The sequence below is a fragment of the Hibiscus syriacus genome, unplaced genomic scaffold, assembly GCF_006381635.1.
Source record: "Hibiscus syriacus cultivar Baekdansim isolate YM2019G1 unplaced genomic scaffold, ASM638163v2 tig00110694_pilon, whole genome shotgun sequence".
NCBI lineage: Eukaryota > Viridiplantae > Streptophyta > Magnoliopsida > Malvales > Malvaceae > Hibiscus > Hibiscus syriacus.
The window spans coordinates 1,058,033-1,067,224 of NW_024062828.1; positions in this window are offsets into that span (position 1 = coordinate 1,058,033).

Below are 9,192 nucleotides of genomic sequence, written 5' to 3' on the forward strand. Positions count from 1 at the left end.
AAAAGAGAAATAAATGCTAAAGAATATCAATGTTATCATACTAATGGGTCGAGAAGTATAACCTACCTTGGGGCATCCCACTCGAACCTAAAGAATAGCCACATGAACCTTGAGCAATATGATGAAGGATTCAAACAGTTGAAGGAAGAAATTGGAGCTATGAAATGTGTTAATACCTCCCATAAAGAACTAGAAATGAGAGAACTCAGCATGGTCCATAACTTGGTTATCCGACATGAATTTAGGGTGTCTAATTTTGAGAGATATGATGGTACTAGTTATCCTTTAGTTTATCTGAAAATATTTTGAAGAAAGATGAAATGGTATTTAAACGATGATAATATATTGATTCATTACTTCCATGGTAGTCTTTTTGGGCCAGCTGTATTATGGTACAATCGTTTGAACAAAGAGCAGATCAAGAAGTGAGTCGATCTAGTTGATGCCTTTGTGGGGGTAATATCGTTGTGTTAAAGGCTTATCACTAAAACTTCAAGATCTTAAAAGAATAAGGATGAGATATACCAAATGCTTTAAAGAGTATGCCCTGATATGGAGAGGGGTGGCAGTACAAGTTCAATATCCCATGTTAGAAGAAGGGATATCATATACCTTTCTTCGAGTTAATGCCTGCAAACTCAACAGGGGACTTCAAGGATCTTGTGAAATTAAAAATACAATCAGCGAAGGAAACTTAAAAGTCACTTCTAAAAGCCTAACTGATCAAAAAGAGAAACCTGATGATGTAAATGAATGTCACGTCCAAGCCCCTATAGCCTCAAGATAAAAACAGTAGCTAGTCGTTTGGACCAACCAAAGAAAGTATCACGATCGTGAAATACTTTGGAGGTGTTCCAAACTTCTATCTCAGATATATACCCCCATTTGATTAAAGGACAATACCTCACACTGAGGCCAACGAAAATACCACCAAACCATTCAGCCCACAACTATGTTCAAGATAGTGTCTGTGATTTCCACATGAGGGCATCTAGGCATTCTACGGGGAATTGTAGGCCACTGTTAAAGGAGATATAGGTATTTATTGAAAATGGGACATTGACACAAGAATTGGTGGAACAGTGGATGACGAACTTGATTAGGGCATCAAAGCACAATATGTGGCATCCGATTGAGTCAAGTGCCACTGCATTAGAAGAGTAATAGGGCATCCTAATTAGGAATAGATCATTTCATCAATCATGGAGCTTTATACCATTTGTAGCATCTTTTTTGAATTTGTTTTTTGTCATTTCTTAGTTTTTTTGTAAGGATAAAATAAACTTATGATACTTTAAGGATGATGAACATTGAATCAAATTTGCAATCTTATAGTTCTTTGAATATCAACTGAATTAAAAACTCTTTAAATGATTAGAGTTATGGATCTTTGACAAAGTGACAAGATTGAAAATTGATAAAACAATGGCCCTTGACCTTACCCCAGAAGATACACTCGAACACCATACCTTTTCTCTTGTAGAGACAAATAAAACCTTCTCCTCTAATGAGGAAATAAACAAGAGGCTTGGTATTCAGGTACTCATAAGAGCGGACAACATGGGCCATCTCTTGTGTATAACATTACAAAAATGACTAGGCTACACTTTTGTTGAGGACATTCAGTGAAGATCCTAATCTTCACAAATGGAATGGTGGAGTGGATGAATTTAGTATAGGTCATTTGTTTGGGAACTCAACTCTAAATATGAGATTGTCTGACCATCAAAGACACATAGACTCTAACAGGTTCTTCTTGATGAACTTAAGAAGTTCTAAATCTGAATACTCAAAAAGTTAATAAATTATTATTATATATAATACAATAAAACTGAGCTATTCCACTAAATTAATTGGTTATAGAGGAAACTCAAAAGCCCCAACTTTATTAATAGATTGTATTCAAACCATGACATTGCTCAGGTACTTGGTAGTTCGGTGTTTGCTCCACTGCAATTGCCAAGTTGAAGATTGTGTGATGAGACGAACCCTTTATCTAGCTCGATAAAGGCAATTACAATAAAGCTGAATTCAGCTAGCCAAACAATGACAAATTAAATCAAATTTATCTAATAACGAGTTTCAGTAAAATGAACTAAGAGAGTTGGGGAACACCTTTTATAATCAACCTCACACAAGAACTCAGGAATTTTATATTTAGATTGATGTCCCTGCACTACCTCTACTAAAGAATTTTTCGAAGCTTGAACAAATGGAAGATTTCAGAGAACCGAAATAGAAGTGTGCTAGAAAGTCTAGTAATTCAATATGCTAGTTGCGTCATTTTGTCCACATCCAGTTAAAATAACAAGCCAAGAAAAAATGGCATGTTATAATGTTCACAAGGACTGAGAATGAAATGTCATTTTCGATGACTAAAACCTTGGAAAAAAGGAAGCCAACCTGAAGCCAACTTATCAATTTTGACACTTGTCAAAAAGTTATAATTTTGAAAATATTAAAAGAGCCATTGATTCTTTTGATATTCTGTGAACTCATGATTTGCTTCAATTATGAGCATGAATTAAGGAGTAATACTTTACAAAAATCTTTTATTCCTAAAATAAAAGAAAGGAGAAAAACATTTTCAAACAGGATAATCTCAAATGCGAAAGGTCCTTGACGCAGGTAAGGTTCATTCTGCCTCTATTGGAGAAAAAAGAATAAGCGACACTAGAATCATGAAACACTCTACAATCTTGAAAGTAAGTAGTATGAGAGATCAGAAGGAATGGGGGATAAAACTTGTAGCACTTCATTGTGATGTTATCGGTAACCTTTCGAGAAATAGATGAACTCCCTATTTGAAAGGGGCACATATCCCAGTGTATAGCAAAAATACAAGAGTACGACCAGTCAAGGATGAATTTTGGCACCCAGATAGGGAGGAGCCATAAATACCTACCTTGGGGCATGACCAAAAATCCAGATCATGTGGAGATAACAAGGTTCCGACCGAAACGACATTGAGAGTGAGTCTCACAATTTGGAGTGTCAGGGCTTACCTTGAAAAGTAAACCAACCGAGCTTCAATCAACTATAGAGTCCTGGAAAAGCAACTCTGATAGTAATTGAGTCAAGGATAGAAAGGGGCATCAAGATCATATTACTGACCGTAACAAAGATTCAGGAAACATTTCTTCTGGGAGTTTAATGTAGATAAAAGGCAAAGAAGATGTAAAGACATAAGATGATTAGATGGCTCTTCAAAGTTGCAAGCTTGAAATCATGAGTTGTTACACCGATATTTGAGTAAACCCTAGAGAAGAGTGATCAAGAGGAAAAAGACCTAGTTCCCCACTTTATAGTCAAAAGAAATTTGAATAAGCATTTATTCATGCATGAGAAAATCATTGGAATAAAAGAAAAATGTATTACATTGCATTCACATTTCACACATAAACATATGATTTTTACATATCTTCCAATGAAGAGAGAGGATTTATGGTATTAAAATTCCAACAAGTGGAAACTAGAGTTCAAACCTTAAATACATGGAATCATGTTTAGGAAAGCAGAACCTGAAGAACAGGGTGGGCTCAATCCATAGAGGAAACATTACTTTGAAGTGAGGCATGTTGCCCTACCATTAAGTCATTTTATAAGTTACAAAATGAGAAAAGTTTCTCATTTAAATATGAAAATTGAATTTTTTTGAAAAGAAAGAAAAGTTTCTTACCTAGTAAATTATTTCCAAAATTGGTAAGTCCTTCGAACATGATGCTTAAATCCTTCGGGTCATCTGTAAGTCTTTCGAGCAAGATGATAAGTCCTTCGGCCATCCATAAGACTTACGGGCAGGATATTTTCACATGTTTTCCAAAATGTGAGAAATGTTTCTCATTTACAACTGAAAATTGAAATTTTTGAAAAGAAAAGTTTATTACCTAGGAAACTATTTCTGAAAGTGGTAAATCCTTCGGGCCATCAATAAGTATTTTGAGCATGATACTTAAATCCTTCAGGTCATCTGTAAGTCTTTCGAGCAAGATGAAAAGTCCTTCAAGCCATCCATAAGACCTTTGGGCAGGATGTTTTCACATGTTTTTCGAAAAATGAGAAAGGTTTCTCATTTAAATCTGAAAATAGAAAATTTTGAAAAGTAAGAAAAGTTTCTTACCTAGTAAACTATTTCCAAAATTGGCAAGTCCTTCACGCCATCAGTAAGTCATTCGAGCATGATGCTTAAATCTTTCGGGTCATCTATAAGTCTTTCAAAAAAGATGATAAGTCATTCGGGTCATCCATAACACATTCGGGCAGGATGTTTTCACATGTTTTTCAAAAAATAAGAAAGATTTCTCATTTAAATCTGAAATTTGAAATTTTTGAAAATTAAGAAAAGTTTCTTACTTAGTAAACTATTCCAAAATTGGTAAGTCCTTCAGGCCATCGTAAGTTTTTCAAGCATAATGCTTAAATCCTTCGGGTCATCTGTAAGTCTTTCGAGCAAGATGATAAGTCCTTCGGGTAGGGTTTTTTCACATGTCTCTTGAAAAATGACAAAGATTTCTCATTTAAATATGAAAATTGAAATTTTTGAAAAGTAAGAAAAGTTTCTTACCTAGTAAACTATTTCCAAAATCGGTAAGTCCTTCGGGTCATCAGTTAGTCTTTCGAGTATGATGCTTAAACTGTAACACCCCCAACTCGTACCCGACCCGAATATGAGTCTGAGGTGTCACATTGACTTTCAAACTTTGACTCTTGACAAAATTCAAAGAAAATTTAAAACTTTAATTAAAATAAAAGCGGTTTATTTACATAAATTGACCAAAATAATCAAAATCGATCAGAGCATATTCAACTCAATCAATTAGTACATGCCAACTATATTCACATTAACCAAACACATTTAAATCATCTATTTTTTGATCTGAAATTTTGTAAGGGAGATGCTGACCTGTATTGCTCTTCTTCGCTTCTCTACTCGCTTCTTTAACCTACGTGTGAAACAATCACACGCTAAGTCTATGACTTAGTGAGGCATTAAATTTATAAAGGAAACTCTAAATGCTTAAACATGTATGAACATATACTTCATGATGTCACACAATCATTATATATAATATAATGTACATATTTACACATCACACATTATTTCCATCATTAATCTTATTCTATTATCCACATTATTATCATTTATATCCTTTAATCATACTTTTCATCAACATATGACTCATTCAAACCATACACACATCATCATAACAATCATATAATACAGTTCATATCACAAAAACATATACTTCACCAGTACCATCTTCATTGTTATCTCTTTGTTTAGCCCATGTACACTTTTGAGAACTATAGATATGTGAGTCTATTGAGGTTGTGCATTAATGCTGTTACCACAGTTCGTATAAATGCACCGAAGTGCCACGTAGAATTGCACCGAAGTGCCGCGTAGAATTGCTCCGAAGTTCCATATAAAATGTTCCTAAGGACCACGTAGAAAATTCCTTAAGAATCATATACATATACAAAGGATCAAGTATGTGTCTTAAAAGACATCACACATGATCCAAGGAATACATATATGTCCCGAAGGACCACGTAGACCCTCGACTCTTGGCATGCCAACTATATCCCTAGCTCTCATGACACATAACATGGGCATTATTATTTATGTCATTTCACGTATTCACATAGACACATAATTCACTTTCACCTTTCACGTATCTTAGGTCACATAACTTGGATCACATATACATATAATCACGTAGATCAGTTTTACATAACTTATATTAACTTTACACGTCATTTCACATTTCTTATCACCTTGCTTATATCTTATTCTTATGTCTTCTCATAGACATATATTCACATGTTCATATAGTTCACCATCTCATCATATAAATATGTACTCATTTCATTTCACATATAGTCTCATAATTTATCCTAGTATAAATCATATAACATTATTCCAACTCATAGTCATATATATATATATATATATATCATTTTACCTATACTTATATTCACATGGTTTATGTTCTTCTTCTCATAATCACATATATCATATTTAATAACTTATATAATCTCATATATCTTAAGCTTCATTCTATTATATTTACCTATATCATGTAATCTATGACATACTTATAAACATGTATCACTTCTATCATTTCACTTATATATATATTAATCTAATCTATTTACTTAGTTCAATTTCATATACCTTATATGTCATAATTTTATTCAAGTACATGAGTTTTCCCCTTATAGCTTATCTTATATGTTTGTATTATCACTTATGTTCAAGCTTCCTAATTAATATACTATTCTCATTTCATTCTATGGTCAATCTTATTTAGCTTATCTCAATTCTTATTAAATCATATGATTCTATTATACTAATGCATATAAATGATCACCTAACTATGTACTTACCCAATTCATGTTTCTATTGTTCATATAACTTTTATACATGCTTACCCAGTTCAAATCGCTTCTCATAAACTCACTTGTATCATATTCTCCTATTTTTACCTAATATATCTTATAGACATGTATTCATATAGTCTCATATTTCATTGCTATATGGATTATATTTTATTCTTTTATTTCACTCTATATACATATATTTACACGTCTCACCATTTATATGTAGTTTACATTACATTTTCATATATCACATAGTAGTATTTTTACATAAATCATATAACACATACAAAAACATATCAATACATATAATCATGAATACATACAAATCATGAAATTCACATACTTATATTCATGACTTAATGCACTACAACTATAAGAATTAGACTTATCGCAAGTCCAATTTCCACATAATCCCATATTAAAATAAGATGCACTCACCTTGGCCTCACTTGCTATCAATTACTCCTATGGCTTTCTTTCTCTTCTTGATCAATTCTAACCTTTCAATCATTACGGAACTTGCTCTTGATCGATATCTAAACAATCATATATTTATACTATCAGTATCCCATTTGATATACTTAATCTATCATTTTATAAACTGAAATAACGATTTATTCCATTTCCCATTAAAGTGCATCGATACATTCTACAGTGTATCGATGCATCCCTTAACATGTGCATCGATGCACTACCCATGCATCGATACACAAAGCACCTTCGATGTTTTAATCTTAAGGGGGTGTATCGATGCACTTCCTATGCATCGATGCACTAATTACATTCGATATTTCCATTTTTAATGGGTGCATCGATGCACTTCTTGTGCATCGATACACACTGAAAAATTTCTGGAAATTTACCCTTGATGCATCGGTACAGGTTGAATGTGTACCAATGCACACTAGCCCAGAATTCCATTTCGTGCTCGAAAATCCACTCAAATCAACTCAAATACTTCATCTTTCATCCCCTTTTATGTTCTTAACTCATATACACATGCTTAAACCAATTTATTTCCATATAAACCATCTTTAACTTCAAAATTCTATTCCTCATATGTAACTCAAGAATTATACCAACTTTGCAACATGTTTTAATTCCAATTCTATGGCTTCTAACTTCTTAATTAGACCCTTGACAAGTCAAATTTAACTTCCAATTTAACTTATCAACTTTCATTCAAGATTTCCTTTAAAAACTTATAATCTTTAATCTCTCTTGACTCCTTTATCTTATGGTTTTAAGATAAATTAAGCTTTCCTTAAGCTTAATTATCATCTAATGATCAAACCCATCTTAAATTCGGCTAAATATCAACCAACAAGAAATCTTACCTTTTCTTATGGCTTCACATGAAGAAGAAGAATAAGAAAGGAGAAGAAGAGAACTTTGGAGAAATCTCTCCTCTTCCACGTGGTTCCCTTATCTTATAAAGGGAAATAAAAATTTACTTATCAATTGACCATTTTACCCTTTAATTCATTAAATAATTACCAACAACCTTAAACTATATTTCTAATAAGTCATTAAACTATTTAACTATTCTACTTTTATCACCAAATTTCAAAAATTCTCATTTTAATCACTGACCCAGATTTTGGGATGTTACGATGCTTAAACCCTTCGGGTCATCTGTAAGTCTTTCGAGCAAGATAATAAGTCCTTCATGCCATCTATAAGACTTCTGGGCAGGATTTTTTTGCATGATTTTCCAAAAAATGAGAAAATAGTTTTCGAAGTTTCTCATTAAAATATTTTCTAAAAAATGATTTTTTTTAAAAAGTAACCAATTCAAGGTCCCAAAGAGGGAGAGGTTTAACTGACATTCAAGTTGAGACAAATTCCCATATTTGGTGGTTACGAGACAAGTTTCCACAGGAAAAATTGATTTTCAAAGATTATCATGAAATTCTAAGACTTTCAAGTATGATGTTTTCGAATTCTCAAACACATACTAACAAGGATTAATGTTTAATTTTCATATTTCATATTCTTGAATACAAAAAAAAGAAAATCGAATTCGATTCAATCTTCCTTGGAGAAAAATTGAATGAATTAATGTCCCCATATTTGATATTTCCTTAAGAAAAAAGGAGCAGATCCCTCTTTTTCCAGATTTGATATCCCTTGAGTAATAGTGGAACAAGTTTTCCTCGATTCAATCTTACTTGAAGAACAATGGAATGAATCAACGTCCCCATATATGATTTTCCCTAAAAAAACAAGTGGAACAAATCTCTATCTTTCAAGATTTGATATTCCCTAAGTAATAGTGGAACAAGTCTACCTTGATTCAATCTTCCCTGACGAAACAGTGGAATGAATCAACATCCCCTTAGATATGATTTTCCCTCAAGATGAAGCGAAACATATCCCTTATTTTCAAGATTTGGTCTTCCCTAAGTAACAATGGAAGAAGTCTACCTCGATTCAATCTTCCTTGAAGAACAATGGAATGAATCAACGTTTCTCGATCTGATCTACCCTGAAGAAACAAGAGGAATAGATCTCTTATCAGATTTCAAAGCATGGAGATGGAACCAGAAAAAATGCATTGTCTTTTTATCTTTGCCATATTATTGTTCACACAAGAATGGGCAAAGAGGGGTAGTTGTTGATACATATTTTGTCTAGGTTATTATTTATATTATTATTACTACTACTATTATTATTATTGTTAATATTTATTATTGTTATTATTATTTAATATATACATATATATAAATATTACAAAAAAGGAAAAAAGGGCAATATCCATAAAATCTGAGGAATTCAATTCCCTGTTGATGCCCTGTTGCTTATAAT